The sequence below is a fragment of the Lonchura striata genome, chromosome 12 (genome assembly GCF_050655825.1).
Source record: "Lonchura striata isolate lonStrDom1 chromosome 12, ASM5065582v1, whole genome shotgun sequence".
In the NCBI taxonomy this organism is placed as follows: Eukaryota; Metazoa; Chordata; class Aves; order Passeriformes; family Estrildidae; genus Lonchura; species Lonchura striata.
Genome location: NC_140714.1, coordinates 18,131,488 through 18,147,393, shown reverse-complemented (window position 1 = coordinate 18,147,393; position 15,906 = coordinate 18,131,488). Strand labels below are relative to the sequence as shown.

The following is a 15,906-nucleotide window of genomic DNA, read 5'->3' as shown; positions in this document are numbered from 1 at the left end:
ACTGCCGAAAACGCAAAGGATCTGTACAGCGCCCAGGCAGTAAAACACACACACACGAACGCGACACAAACACCGAGCTAGCAAGGCCGAACGGCGCAGGGAGCTGCCAGCCCGGCCGGACCCCGCTCCCGCGGAGACAGCACAGGCACGGCCGGGCCAGGAGCCGCCGCTCTCCCGGACACCCCGAAGGTGCCGCCCAGCACCGGCTGCCCCGCCAGGCACCCGGCCCGCCCTCGCGTCTCGGAGCTGCCCGCAGCCTGCATGAGCCAAGCCGGGCTGGCCGGGCCGTGAGGCGCCGAGGTTTCGGGTGGGTCCGGGCAGGGCCGGTCCGGCCGTGCCCCCCCCCGCTCACCTCCGTCCCGCCATGATGCAATCGCGCCCGGCGCAGCATGGCCGGAAGCACCGCCGGCGCCGCGGCCAATCAACGCGCGGCTCTCTGCGGCCGCACGGAGGAGCTTTGTAAGGCGGTCGCCCATTGGGCGCGAGCTCTCCGGGGCGGTAGGTCGCGGCGGCGCGAGGCAGCTCGGGAATCACTTCCCGCGTGCCCGCCCCGCGGCCCCTGATTGGGCGGGGCCGGGCGGGCCCGGAGTTCCCCTCACGGGCGGGGGGCCGAAGGAGCCCGGTCCGAGCGCGGGATTGGCCCCACCGCGGGCCCCGAGCCCGGAGCCGGGCAGGAGCCGGGCTGGGTGGCCTGGAGAGCCCCACCGGCTCTGACCCAGCGAAACCGCGACACCGCGCTTCTCCCAGTAACCGCAGGCCAAGGGCCTCCCCCGAGCTCCTCTCGGGAGCTCGACCTTACCTCCGTTAAAGGGATACTCTTAAATATCTCAAGATACCAAGTCTTAAGGCTGTAACTACCACAGAAGTCCCTCCTCTGCTGCTAAAATAAAAAAAAACACCAACTTGTAGATGGGTTCCCCCATATCAAAGGAAACTTAAGGCTTTGAAAAAAATATTGCTGGCTGGCAACCACTGAGAAATTACAAAACAGTTCATGATACATTAAAAAACACTTCCTCCACTTTTCCAGTGCTGAAAACAGCTGTTGAAAAGGCTCTCGACAGGGAAAAATAGAAGTGAGCCAGAAAGGTGAGGGGAGGAGGTTTCCCAGCCTGCACACCTGAATCCTGCCCAGAGCAGAGCCTGGGGAATGAAGGCCAGGTCAATAATGGCACAAACAATTCATCTGCCTCCAGGTAATGATTGCAAATTGCTCTAAAAACTTGCTTACTCATGGAGGTGTAGGTACCAATAAAGGTTTCAATAAAAGCTTTAGTTTTGGATTTGCAGGATGGGTACAGGATGATTTAACAGATCTGTGCAGGGCAGTTTCAGTGGGTGGATTAGAGATAACCTAGATGTGAAGAGAGGCACACTAACTGGAATTCTCTCCCGCACAAAGCAGCACAAGACTTCTTTCTACACAAAATTTCCTACATCCTTCCAGAACAGCTAAAAGAAATGCAGACTCAATCTGCCCCAAGCTCAGAGAAACAGAAGAGAAAATGGGAACTGAGGCCAGACTGAGCTGTGCTGATCAGCCACACAGGAGAGACTGGATGCGTGTGGTTGCCAGGGCAGAGTCCCCTGTACAAACACACAGTTCTGGGATGTTCTGTATCCAGGAGGGAAGTCTGGAATGGCAGAAGTTTATTCAAGCCACACTGCTGCCTAATACAGCTACGAAAAAGCCTGTGACAACTCGGGATGTGGATTCCACCACATGATGTGGCATTTCTTTATAAACATCCTCATGAACTCTGAAAGCGCTGCAGTCTCCCCCTGCTCTGGCGTGCCCTCAGATCTGAGGCTACAGATTTTAGACAGCTGCTGCTTGCTCCAGTGCCAACTCCTTCCATTTTGGCCTTTAGTTTGTAAAACACACAGGTGGTAACACCAGCTGAGTTTAAATGGAATACCATATCATTCCGGAATGCAATTTGAAACAAACACTGCTTATAAATACACACTCTAAAGTAGTGAAACTGACAAATGGGGGCAATTTGGTTTCGGCAGCGTCAACTCCCTACTTAGCCCAAATCCAGACTTTTACCTTATCTCCCCCTGTATATCATGTAGTGGTGGTTTTTTTTTTTTTTTGGTTTTTTTTTTTTTTTGTTTGTTTTTTGTTTTTTTTTTGTTTTTTTCCCTTAACTGTTAAATTGTAATAAAATGTTACTTGCATGGGAGTTGCTACCCTGGTTCATGCACAGCCTTTACCTGGGAGCCTTTGGGCAACACAGAGCTTGTTTTCCATGAACAGATTGGCAAGGGGGACGGGGTGAACAGGGAAGTCACAGTCAGATTAGTTACATACACGGCAGAAAGACACCACCCAAAACAGACTGGAAAATGAAGGGAAATTTGTAAGGACCAAAGCCCAGCAGAAGTAATTGGGGCATTCCCCAAACTACAAGATTGAATGTCTCTGCTCTCATTTTTCACTCTAGACTTATGAAAAAGCACCGATTCAGCCGGAGAGGTTAAAGGGAAGAAGAAAAAAAGAGAAAACCACCGTGAAGCCCCTGGAGGGCACTCCCCTGGCGTGAAGTGCCCGAGGGAGAAGGCGCGGGCACCATTTTGTGGGACCCGCGGGAAGGTCGCCGCTGCCCGGCGGTGGCGCCGGCCGCAGCCTGGAGCTGCAGAGGAAGGGCGGCCGCGGGCACTGGCACCGAGCGCCGCGGCTTCTCCAGCGCCCGATGCGGGCTCAGGCCGCTCCTTCTCCCTCCCCGCTGCCCCCGCGTCCATTTCACCACCACCACCCCTCCCCAGCGCCCCTCACGGGCGGCGTACGCGCTTTGCGTAGGGGTTTGCGTAGCGCCGCTGCAAGGGGCGGGCGGGCAACGGTGCTTGCGCGGGGAGCTGAGCGTAAACGGCCTTCGTGAATAGGGGATGAACAAAATGCGCCCGCAGCTCTGAGCCAAGCCAAAGCGCGCCCAAGGGGGAAGAGATCCCGGGATAAGCCGGGATAACACGGGAGATACGCGCGCGCGGCCTGCGGAAACGCGGAGTCCCCGCGTTCCCCGGGCGCGGAGGACCAAGTTTGGCGGGGACAGGCCGGGTGAGGAACGGCTGTGCTGCCCCGGGCCCCCCCCGCGGGGCGGCCGCAGTTGGACTGCGCCGGAGGTGATAAGTAGGAGTTGCGCAGGAGCGCGCTGGCAGTGGGCGCGGGGCGGCGGGCGGTGCGCGCGCTCCCTGTGCGGTCCCTGGATCCCGGCGCCTTCTCCCCTCGCTCGCTTCGCTCCCGGGCCCTGCCCCGGCCCACCGTGCCCGGCGCAGCGCTGACAGCCCGGCAGCGCCCGGCCGGGGAGTAGGCGAGACCATCTCCGAAGAGGCGGCTTGGAACCCGTCAAGCTGCCCCGCAGCCCGCAGCCGTTCAGCCAGGCTATGCGCTGCCAACGGGCTCCGCTCAAGAAAAAAACGGAGCGGATCGTGAAAAGGTAGAGGCGCCCGCAGAGGCCCCCGCAGGGCTCTTGGGAAGCGGCCGCTCAGCCCGGAGAGAAGCGGAGGACGCGCCGGAGAGGCGACGGCGCAGGAGCAGCGCGGCGGGGGCGTCCCGGCGGCTCGGAGTATGTGAGAGGCCGGGGGGCCGCGATGCTGCGACGCGCGGAGTTCATCGTGAGCCCGCCCTGGGAGCCCGCCCGGGCCGAGGGGGTGCCGGGGGGCGCCTCCCCGACGCCGCTGAAGGTCGGCGAGCCCCGGCGGGGCGGCAGCCGCTCCCGCTGGCCGCCCGGGCGGCGCGGGAGGGTCCCCGGCGGGGCGCGGAAGCTGCTGGGCAGCCGCACGCACAGCCACTTCCAGCACTACCAGCACCAGCAGCTGCAGCAGCAGCACTGCCGCGCCTTCCGCCGCTGCCACCGCCCGGCGCGGCCGCGGGTGCTGCTCTCCCTGCGGCCCGTCAATGTGCTGGGCCGGCGGGCGCCGGGCATGCGGGCGCCCCGCAACACCAACCAGTTCCTGATGCGGGAGAAGTACCAGCTCATGCACCTGCGCTCGGACTCGGTGGGCACCGAGAGCGGCGGGTCGGACTGCGAGATGGACCCGCTGGACATGGACTCGTACCTGGGGGTGCTGGAGAACGCCCGCGGGGCGCTGATGGAGTGCGCGGGGGAGCCCGGACCCGCCGCCCGCTCCCCGCCAGCCCGGGCCGGGGCCTGGGCCGATGCAGCCGCGGGCTCCCCGGAGGAGGACAGCCAGCAGTACTTCCCCTCGGAGGACGATGTGATCGAGAGCGAGCTCTTCATGGAGAGGGACTTCGACGAGTTCTGCAGCAGGATCGCCTGAGCCCCGGGCCGGGGGCGAGCAGAACCCCCGCTGGCTTGGAGCCTTTCCGCCAAGGAGGGTGGGAGAGGTTTATTTATTTCTCAGCCATTCCTTTGCGTTTTTGTCAGGGGGGTTGGCTAATTTTACAAATGTGCGTGTGTAAACCGAGGGGAACCCCGGGAGCCCCCCTTGTAAATAAAGTGAACTTTTCTGAAGGCTACATCAAAGCGGATCGCGCTTTTTGGGTTTTGGGGGAGCGGGGAGGCCGCAGGGACAGCCAGAGCCACCGACTGGGAGGGAGGGAGGGGACGGGCAGGGGGGCGGTGACGGCCAAAGTCGCGGCGGAAAAGTTCCACGCATCTCTGGCACTCGCCCCGATTCTGGGTTACGACGGCGAAGTCGTTTAATCACCCCGGCGAGCGGAGGGCGGCCGAGGAAGCGGCCCTTGGACACGGACACGGCGGGAGAGCGACCACAGCTCCAAACTCGGCAGCTCCGAGCGGGCCCGGGCGGGAGCCCTGCCCGCCCAGCCCGGTTCGGCTCGGCAGAGCCACTGTTCGGCCCTGCAGGTCTTTATTGACCCTCCCTCGCTGGGGAATGCTGGGGACACTTTGGCCGGAGCTTCCATGGCTGCCCCGTGCTCCTGACAGCAGGTTTCTTTCTCTCTTACCAACTACAGCAGAGGGAGAAATGTCTAGAAAGAGGTTTAAAGGGCCACCAGCTGAAACAACTTCACCAGAGCCAGTTAGGATTAAGTTTTAAGTACCGTGCAGGGAGCAGATCGGATCAACGCTCAACTCACCAACTCCCTGAAAAGGGAACGAGAAGCATCATTTCCACTACAAACGGTTAAAAATTACAGCAGGTAACACATTCCTGGGACTTGTTGCCAGGGCAGAAGAGAGGGACATTGTTTTAACAGGTCTGAAACAGGAGATGCTGTGAGGCCAGAATTTCTCATGGTGCCTCCTGCTTTCCCCCACGTGCAGACTCGGTGAAATCAGTGTGCCAGAAGGACAAATGGAAGATAAATTTGCAGATAAGTTGTCCCTGCCCGTGGCAGGGGGTTGAAACTGGATGATCTTTAGGGACCCTTCCAACCCCCAAACCATTCTGTGGTTCTTTGGGATGTTTCTTGTAATTACAGACACAGAGACAGGAATTAACTGTTATCCTTACAAAGGAAACCATTTTAAAACAAAATATTTGAAATTTGTAGTACCTTAGCTGCAATCCTCTGGAAGGAAATGTCTAAAGACACCATTTTCTTACCCTTCTTAAGAAACAAAGCTGCTGAATGCATTAAGACCAACATCGTGTTTGTTTTCTTTGGAATTAGCCAAGTGGTCTGTACATACAAACTTCAGTCTGTTTGATGCAGGGTTGCATTACAGCCATGCTTATTCTGGGAATTTCACTCCATGGGAACTTCCTGGAGAGGCACGAAGTGAAATAAACCTCTCACATGGGTAAATGAAACCTAAGTTTGCACCAGTTTGGTCATCAGCAAGTTTGTATTTTATTAATGAATCCAGATCTGCACTAACATGTTAAATTAATGGTTTGAATGCATGTTTTCTTTCTTTTCCCTGACTCGTGATTTGAACAAGTACGACAAAACCTCCCTTAGGAGCACTTAACTTGGAACTTGGCCTTCATGCTGCTGGTGAATTTGCATCATAATATGGATGTGCTTGGACACAAGCAAAGTAAAGCAGGAGTGTAAATTAATAAAAAAGCAGAGGGCCATAATTACAGGTCAGACAGAGCCTGACGGAATTACAGAGATCTTCCACTGGGGAAGGGAGACCTGTGTTCTCTCCACCAGACAGAGACTTGCCATGAATGATCCATTCCTGTTGAAGCCCTGGAAGTTCATCCAGGCACCAGCCTTGCTCCCGGCCAGAGGGAGTTCTCTTACAGGCCTTTCCTTGGTGTGTTACTTGTGTTACTCAGATCTGGCTTAAATGTAATTTTTTTTCCTGTTTCTTTCTTTTCTCACTCAAATTAGGAATTTTCTGAGTGTTTGGAAAGTATCTGCCTTGTAATTGCTGCAGACACAAATAACCCCTTACTATTTAGTTTGAAAGTACTTAACAAAGCTGAAATTCCAAATATAACCAAGTTCCTCAACATCAAGGCTGGGAAAAGAAACCAAAAGCTGTTGCTTCAGAAGATCACCTATCAATCCAGTGGCCAACAAGCCTGATCAACTCAAACTTTACAAAAACAAATTTTATACGTTCCTAGGATTTTTCCTTTATAGACACACTTCTCATACAGGTGAGGTTTACAAATTTAAGCAAGTGTGATGACCAGAACCTTATATATCAAGCCTTTACATCAGTGAATTTTTGTTAGGGGTACAGCTGGAAGTCACTTATAAATAAATACAAATGACTGGGAAGTCCAAGGCAAACAGGAAGAAAAATTGAGGCCTTTATTACAACACAAGTTCTGCTGTAACCTGTGTAAGATATTTTCATGGCCAGTCTGGTCACAGGATGATTTAGGATTTTGTAAAATTGTTCCTGGAGAAAAGAAGGGTTTGGTAATATTCTGAAGGAGGCAGCAGCATTTATTATTCATTATTGCCATTTCAGCACACAGCTGAGCAGGTGCATTAGCAGTTTGTGGGGCTGTTTGAAGTCTCCACCACGGCAGAAATGCAGCTTTTTGCTGAGGAACAGTGATGCTGTTTTCTTTCACAGTTCCTGAAAAGTTTTCAGCCACATTCCTAGAAGAAAAGTAACCATGAGTGGAAGAAAATGGTCAGCCTGTCACCTCTCATTTCCAGCTGTTGTCATGGATCTGAGGATGTTCAATACAGCATGAGGTAATAAAAACTATTTTTCTAACTGTCTGCTGTAAAAGCAGTGATCATTTTGCTGTCATATGTTCCTATTACATTCAAATGTCTCTGGTTAATTTCTCTTGCCTCTTATATTCTTTTCCAGGCAAAAACTGATGGCTAATAAAATTTACAGTAGATGTAATTTATTTTAGCTGGGTGAGAATACTCTTTTTCACCATGCAGGGAAAAAAAAAAAAAAAAACTTCAATCAAACTGGGTGCAGCTCACCACCACTCCTGGCTGTAGTGCTGCTACATCACAGCCAGCCACAACAGGCCAGTTTTAGCTGAAAAACAAGAAAAGTAAAGTCTCATATGAAGAGAAGCTTCCATCTCCTGTCAACAAACACTTTTGCATTTCATGTTATCTTTAATGTTAATGATCCTTGTACCCTGAAATTTTATAGCAAAAAAAGATCAAATGTTTTATGCAATTCAGAACAAGGAAATTTTGTTCAGAATTAAATTTTGATTTATGTGCCACTCATCCCCGTGTTTCTTCAGGAAAGGAAATCCAAAGTCTAACAGCAGCAGATTTGAACTGAAATAAACAAACACACTGTCTAGCAGTTATTCCCAGCCAGCTAAAGGTCTTTTCCAGATGATGACTCCTTTGTTTAATAGCAACAACTTAATCAAAAGTTGATTCAAAATAATTAAAATTCCAAGCTCCAGAATAGTTCTTTTAAATATAACCAGCAACTTCTGCCAAGAAAAAAACAGCTTCCTTCTGGCATGCCTGAGCACTTCAGTCAGGGTGAGAAGACTCAAAGAGGGAAGTGCTACAGGAGCTCTGTCCTACCAACATCCCTCCAGAGCCCGGCCCAGCTGGAAACTGAGTCACTGATCCTTGCTTCAGTAAGTGTCCAAGGCCCCAGAACATCAAGGAAATGTGCTAATTTTGCTGTTTCCAGGGTTCTTGCAAGAGTTAAGTCAGGGGTAAAAAATGTGCCAGATCCTCACAAGTGAGTCAGGACAGCAGTGCTGCTGCTGCTGCTGCCAGGAGCAGGGCAAAGTGGAGAGTTTCCTCCTGGCTGCTACCACAGACACTTGTCCAGGCCAGCATTTCCTAATTATCGTGCTCCACGCCTTTTCACTCCACAAATGAACTCTGTTCCTGTCCTTATCAGCCCCAAAGCAGGAATCCTGCAGGCAAAGTGTGCTTCTTCCAGCCCCAGGCCTGCTCCCCTCTGGGCCATCTCCAGCGAGGTGTGTCCACTCCCCACTTTGGGAATCACAGAGAACATCCTCTGCCTCCTGTGTTTGCACAACTTGTTGCCACAGAATCCTCAGCACAGCTTTGAACGGAGCAGGGCTGTCAGCTGAGCCCACTTACCAGATCAGTGAAGGATTCTGCTGTTTCCCTGCCATGCAGAGTGAAACCATCCTTGTCACCCTGGGCCTGTCTGCAGTGCCCACCCTTGCTCATGGAATCTGCCAGTGGAGCAGGAAGATGGCTGATAACACCTCAGCTATGTGGCACCTACTTGAAGTCTCACTGTGTTTACTGCAGTTGAAATGCCCAGCAGTCTTTCTGCACAGCAAAACCAACAAAACCATGCTCCAAATCAGCTGTGTCCTCAGCACATTTCTCTTCCCTGTAACACCTCACTCCTCAAAGCAAGACTTTGATGTCTTTTTGGAATAAGCTCCCCAAATTCACCCTGGATTTCCCCACACACTGACTCCATCAGGCTTGTGCAATGCCTCCAGAGCTCTTGAATTAGAGGAGCTGCTGAACAGCCAGTCTTTATCTCATCTCACCAATGGTTTTATAACCTCTCCTGCATTCCAAGCTGTCTTTTCTCTGAACTGAAGGCTTCTGGCATAATCATCTCGTTCTCACACTGATCAGCCCTGGGATCCACACAGAATTGTTGCAAGGGTTGCATCTCCTCTTGCAGACTCTCTAATCAGTTTCTCCATGAGTCACCGATGCTATCTAAACACTCATTATCTACAAACGAAATCTTTGTGTTTTGTCCTGTAAAATTACAGGTGACTTGTACCTGAAAATGTCTTGCTCCTAGGAAGGTCATCTTTTATAAATTAGATCACTTAATTACAATTAAAAGTTACTTGGTTGGTAAATTAGTTTTACCTACCTAGTTTTAATTGATCTGTTGTAATGAATAAATGTTTTCCCCTTTTTTAACTGTCTCCAAGAAAATGCAAGTAAATGCAATTTTAAATAGAGAGAATTTTGGTTCAGTATTGGGAAGGAAGGAATATGTCAAATATTGCATGCTTGCCAGGTGGAAAACTTCTTGTGGTTAACTGAATGTAGGTGCTCAGTTGGATTTACTATCTTCTATGTAACAGAATAAAATCGGATCCAGCAGTTTGTAAACAAACAAAAAGGACTTGCTTCCAAATGGGAAAAAAGGAGGAAGGATAATAATATCACAACTCTCAGGTACTCCTTATCAATACCCAATACAGAGAGAAAACTCATTTATAATGATTTGAGAAGCCAGAGGGTGAATGGGGGAGGGCAATACCACAGTCCTAGAGTCACATCATCCCCACCTCAGCTTCTGGAAGAAATGCAGTGCTGGCCAGAGTTCCAGCCAAAATCCACCCCTGGAAACAGCAGCCACTGAATCCTGCTTTCCAGCAGGCTCGTGCTTGGCTCTTGACTGAATTATTTTCAATATTTTGATCACAATTCTGCATCACGAGTTCATCCCTCTCTGATGACTATCTGAAAACTGATAGAGAAGAGAGACTTTAACTGAGAGGTAAATCTGGGGCTTTCTTTTGTGGGTTCTTTGATGCACAGGTTGAGCTCATATTGCATTCTTTAATGCAACACCAGTCTGTGTATTTCCCCATACAGAAAAATGACTGATGTGTCCTACCTTTGAGATCTCTACATTTGGCTCCATTATTACATTTGGCTCCATTATTATAAGGGACAGATGAAAGGACACATGGAGCAGCATGAGAGAGAGACAAAGCTAGGGAAAAAAAAAATCTATAATACATATTTCAAAACATCTGCACAAGTGTTATTATCCTGTAGCTTGTGTTAAAGAACTTCCAGTGTTCAGCTTTACAAGTACACACAAGAAGGTGCCATCCCTACTGAAACTTGCTTTTTCCATTGAATAGTCCTGATCCATCTACACCAGCACACAGTACCAAAGCAACTGCATGAGGACAGGGACACCACATACAGGATTAAAAAATATTCTGAGTGGGTCTCACAAATACCAAGGAAATGTTGGATTAAAAAAGATTATTTTATGCTGCTTACATCAGTTTTCCTGCATCCCTATTTCATTGACATATGTTATGAGAAAAGATAAATCATATTTCCAGACCTGCTTCAATCCATTTTGCAAATAAGAAAAGCCCAGTTGCACATTTCAGACCATCAAGAAATTCTCCCTGTGCACAAGAGAACACATTTTTCCCCTCTTGTAACCAATTGCTACAAAATTCAGCAAGTATCAGTTATCTACCTAAGGATATGTACATGAGAGAGCAGGGTAAAGCGGCCAGAACATCAGACAGCCTCACACAGAGGTTTGATGTTTCCCATTTTTGTTCAGAGAGGAGAAATGAGTCAGGCATACTTGACTCTGGTTTGCCTTTGGATCTCAAACATGTACTATTTAATTATGATTAAAATCATGCAAGCATGAAAGAATCCATAAGCATGCATGAATTATTTATTTGCTAACACTTGTACAAGGAAAGTTGGTCCTAAAGAGCTTGGAAAAGTAAAGCCAGAGATTTACTCTACCTTTACCATTCACACAATGCAAGCGTTGCTGTGTTCTGATCCCTTTATAGGCCAGGATTCAGCATGTCAATCTAAAGTCTATTAATTACAAAAAAACAAACGATCAAAAACAAACAAACAAACAAACAAAAAAAAAAACAAACAAAAAAAAAGCCAAAAAACCAAAAAAAACCAAAAATAAAAACACAAAACAGAGCTGGACACTCACAAAATTAGAAGATTTCATTTTAGTAACAATTTTATACTCATTGATTATTTTGGGGTAGGCTTGAAGAGGAACCTTAGAAGTAAAATTCCCCCCCTTTCAGAGCTCTCTTGGGGGATAACTGCCTAAATGTGTGCCATTGTAAGGGTAGAGATCCAGCCTTAAAAAGCTGAAGCAAGCCTTCTCACTAGTGGTCAGAAGGGATTCCTCACATCTCTGTTTTCTGGAAATCCTTTCTTGTGGTCACATTACTCCATTTTGTTGAGCATCCTCCTGCTCCAGCCTTCTGCTGGAGATCACATTTCTTCCCTTTCCTCCACATCTCTCATTGTCTTGTTCTCCTTACCCTAAACCCATCCTAAACCCTTCTCTCAGTGGGACTGTAAGAGAGGGTGATCATCAGAACAAGAAACAGCTTCCACTTCCCAGTGTTTAGATGCGAGGATCAAAAATAATCACAAGCCAGCCAAGTTGAAGCATAGTGAGAGCAAGGCTCCTTCCACCTGGTGTCTGACTCCAGGAGGAAAGCACACATTTGCTTCCTTTTTGTCCTCTCACATCCCCTCAACATGCACGTTGTTATGCTAAATGTTCCCATTAGTTTATGGGTCTGTCATCACAAATGTGTCTCATGCCTGATTAGGCCAACTGATGCAATCTGTCCCCACCTCTCTTCCTGGGGCAAGGAGCAGGGCCTATGTGTATACTGTATACTACTTTCTCTGAACTAGTCTAAATTTAAGCCCCCGCTGTGTTCTGCTGTTTTGTGATTTAACACACGTGATAGTTCATACAGGAAACACTAGAAACATTTAACAACTATCAAAAACACGGAACAATGCTAAAGCTGCTTTACTATCACCCATGTTTCCCTCAGTTCCTTAGGCCAGGAAAGCTTTAGCACTGGCTTGCAGCATACCCTTGTGCAAGGCAGGTCTGCACTGGTGCTATGCAGCCTCACACCAACACTTTGGACCTCATTCAGCTCTGCCAGAGCAAGGCAAAGGCAGCAGGAGCTGTGTCTGCACTTGCCAGGATGGAGCCTGGCCCCGTATTCCTACAGCTCTCCAGCCTCTGCAGAGTCCTCCGAAATCTCTGGGGTTTGGGCTGGCTTTGACCAGGAGGTGAGACCTTGTCCCTGTGTCTGTCAGCACAGCCTATGAAACAAACACCACTGCAGAGCTCTACTTTGTCAAAGAATATGCACCTAACTTCTGCTTGACTTTTTTTTCTCTTTTTAGAAATAAATCCATACTTACATTACATTCCCAACACCTCAGGTTCTACTTCAACATATTTTGTATTGCTTCCACATTCAGGAAATATAAAACCTAACAAAAATAAGAGCTTAATTGTGCAATAGTATAGCGGGAAAGGAAAAAAGTTAGAGGTCTACATTTAAGCACTTTCAGCTTCTCTGAAAAACTTCTTTAAACCAAAATCCTTGCACAAACGATGAGTGTAGGTGAGTGCATTCTAAACATTTGATGATGGCCTATCTAGTAATATTAGAATTACAGAAGAGATCTAGGCAAATCAATTTCTGTAGCAATCTCAAATTCTGTTTATATCTAAACTACCGCTCTGCTTTTCCTTCATAAATAAAGTGGCCAAGCCCAAGACAAGCGAAACGTTTCACAAATCAAAACAGAACCTCTGTAAAATGTACCTGGAATGCAGAGCAGTTTTGCACGGCCTGGGAAACAGAAGGGCAGAGTGGAGCAGAAGCTGCCCCCGGCAGTTCCCCGTTCAAGGTCTGCCCAGTGCTGCGGGCAGGGCGAAGCTGTGGGACACCGCTGGCAGCACTTGCCGGGTGCAGGATTTGTCCATCTGCACACAGAGCAAATCCCTGTCCCCTCTCAGCAGGCCCCGCATGTGCTACAGCTCAGTTTCAGGTCACAATCCACTCCTTCTTGTGGAAACAACCCGTCTGTAGCGCAAACAAAAGAACAACACAACCTCTAATTTTAGAAGGTGGCTTGCCTGGGATCTGCATGCACTCATGAGAGGTGACCTGCTTTTTATGTGCCGGGCCAGTGTTTCCTGAGCCACTGGATGTTGTTTTGGAGACACTAAAGTGAGACCCGGCACAGCAGAGGGGTGGGAAGGGACGATCTGCTCCCCCAGGATCTGCAGCACTGTGCCCTCCATGCTGACACATCATCCAGCCTGTGATGGGAAAAAGGGGCAAAATATCCACAGTGCTTTAACTTTTGTTAAAATATAGCTTTAAAATCTAGTTAAGCATGAGCAAGAAACAGTTAAGTTCACACAGGAAAAAAAAAAAATTGGCTTTTGATCAGAAGGAGGAGCTTGGCTTTCAGTGATTTTGAATGAGGAGTAAATCCAAGGTATGGTGAAGCTTCCTGGCCGAGCCTGGCCACCCCAGGGTTCCCCTCAGCAGCCCCAGGGTGGCTCCCAGCGCCCCTCTTCAGCAGCCAGCACCCTTTATTTCCATGGCTGGGGGGGACACAGAGTCGGCAGTGCCCCCAGCAATCCTCACTGCTGCAGGCAGAGGCATTTTCAAGCCAATCCGGCTTTGATCACTAATTTATTTGACTTGTGTAAATTGTGAAGGGATTGTTTGTGCTGTAAGGGGAGCCAGGGGAGCCTGCACAGAGTCCTCGACTTTGCCAAAGCTCCCAGGATGGGAAGAGTCCAACAGGTCCCAGACGGCCTCTGCATTGCAGATTCCTTGAACCACTGAGGTTGGGAAAGACCTCTGAGGTCAAGTCCAGCCACTGAAGCCCTGCAGACATGACCCCAGTGAAGTTCAGTTACAGATGTGGGGTCAGGACCCTTGGCACTGGGCACAGCAGCACCAGGGCTTAGGAAAGGCTGCTCTTGCTGCCCAGTGGAATTAAAATCCTGCCATAGGGATTCCTGCCAGGAATCCCAGCCTCACATACAGAATGCAACAGAGCTCAGTGCTATACACCATTTCACCTCCTGACTCACTGCCTCTACCCTCACACCCATATGACCAGATCGGTTAATGTTTGGAGGGTGATTTTTCTAGAAATAATTCCTGTTGCTGCTGAGCACCTGCCTTCACCCTCTCCTCTCTAAGTAACTCTGTGTTTTTCACTTTCACATCTTCATTACCTTTTCCTTTTTTGTTTTTTTTTTTTTCAGTCATTAGCCTCGGCACTGGGTTGTTCTTTTGGTTTTGGATTATTTTTCTTGTTTTTCCCCTTCTGTGGTTTTGTGAGGACATGAAAGGCAAAGCATGTGAGATTTACAATAGAAATGGCTTAACAACCTGAACCTTTTTTGCCTCTGATCTAGTGGTGGAAAAGGCAAGGCAGGACATGGACATAGACTCAGTAGGGCCAGAAGGAGGATGCTCATCAGCTGAAACACAACAGAAGAAAGTTACACTTACTGAGACCTGAGCTTTTTAACCTTCCTGAGGTACTGAGAAGTGCTCTCCAGCAATAGCTTTCTATTGCCTGTTTTATTTCTCACATTGTGGCCATTATTTTGACTGCCCCATTACTCAGTTCCTCTCCCTGCATTAGCCTGGATTCTACTTTGAAAAAATACTTTTGGATATCAGAAAAATATGGCATGGAAAATAGGTTTGAAATTTAGGCAGAGCAAATGTTTAAAAGCTTCAGGAAGCACTTCCTTTCTAGTGGAGAAAAAAAAAAGCACACAAAGAAATTATTTTTCTGCTTGTTTCTCTGTCTTAAGGTTTATTTTCTACTTCTCCCAGTTTTCCAGGATTTCAATAGTCCTAGAGGATTCAGTAGTACAGGTCTGTCCAGGTCTGTCTTAGGTCCATTTTGACCTGCCAGTACCAGCAAGGAGCCCACAAGAAAGATGGAAAGAAACTTTTTACAGGGGCCTGGAGAGACAGAACAAAGGGGAATGGTTTCAGACTGACAGAAGGTAGGTTTAGATTAGATACTGGGAATAAATACTCCCTGTGAGGGTGGTGAGGGCCTGGCACAGGGTGCCCAGAGCAGCTGTGGCTGCCCCTGGATCCCTGGCAGTGCCCAAGGCCAAGCTGGATTGGGCTTGGAGCAACCTGGGACAGTGGAAGGTGTCCCTGCCATGGCAGGAGGGTGGGAATGAGATGGGCTTTAAGATCCCTTCCAACCCAGGCCATTCTAGGATTTTCCAATTCTGTGTTGGCTGTGAAGAGATCCTTCAAGGCAGGGAATCTCTCCAGTTCTGGAAGTCCTGGCCTTGGCCACACTTCCACAGTACACCCCCTAGAAGGGTTTTGTTCAAGAACACTTAGAGAGAGAAACAGCCCTTCTTTGGCTGCACAGTGTTTGCACAGCAACTGGTATTTTTACAGGCACTAGAGCTGCTGCACATCTGTCCCCTCTGTGGTGTCCCTGACGCAGGTGCTGGGTGCTCCCGGAGGGAATGGCTGCACGTGTGGCACTCCTGCTTTGGGATGGGCAGCACAGCCAGCTCCTTCCAGAGGCACCAGCTCCTGCCTCACACAGCTCCTCTGCTCGCCTTCCTGGAAGTTTGGGCCTGCAGGACAAAAGGGTTGTGTTTAGAAAGCAGCAGAAGAAAGATTTTTTAATTAACACTATAAGTGATTAGGTAACAAGTGGCATCAAATTCAGTGTATTGTAAGAAATCAGAATCCTGTGTTTCCAGGTGTTCTGGACTGGACAGCAAAGTATGGAGTATTCAGAGACTGACAGTCAATTGTTTCCACCTCTGCACTCTGTGTTCAAACATTTGGTCTAGAGTAAAAGTCATAAAAATCTCCCTTGTGTGTGTCCCTCTCTTCACTAAGGAGGAGATGTACATGTCTGAACATGGCCCCAGTAATCTAGAATTAATATTTTATAGTCACATTTTAAGG

General features: G+C 49.1%; 1 protein-coding gene across 5 annotated transcripts in view; it reads right to left on the bottom strand.

Annotated features, from left to right (window-relative positions):
- The window catches only part of IARS1 (isoleucyl-tRNA synthetase 1), a 104,590-nt gene extending 91,824 nt beyond the window's left edge, over nucleotides 1-12,766 (bottom strand). For 4 of the 5 annotated variants that reach the window (XM_021530477.4, XM_085590165.1, XM_085590162.1 and 1 more), the window contains exon 1: nucleotides 353-391. The gene's annotated coding sequence lies outside the window, so the exon portion shown is untranslated. Of the gene's footprint in view, nucleotides 1-352; nucleotides 392-12,741 lie in introns of those variants that run through there. The other variant, XM_085590161.1, reaches the window with a different exon arrangement.
- Nucleotides 12,767-15,906: the final 3,140 nt, after the last annotated feature.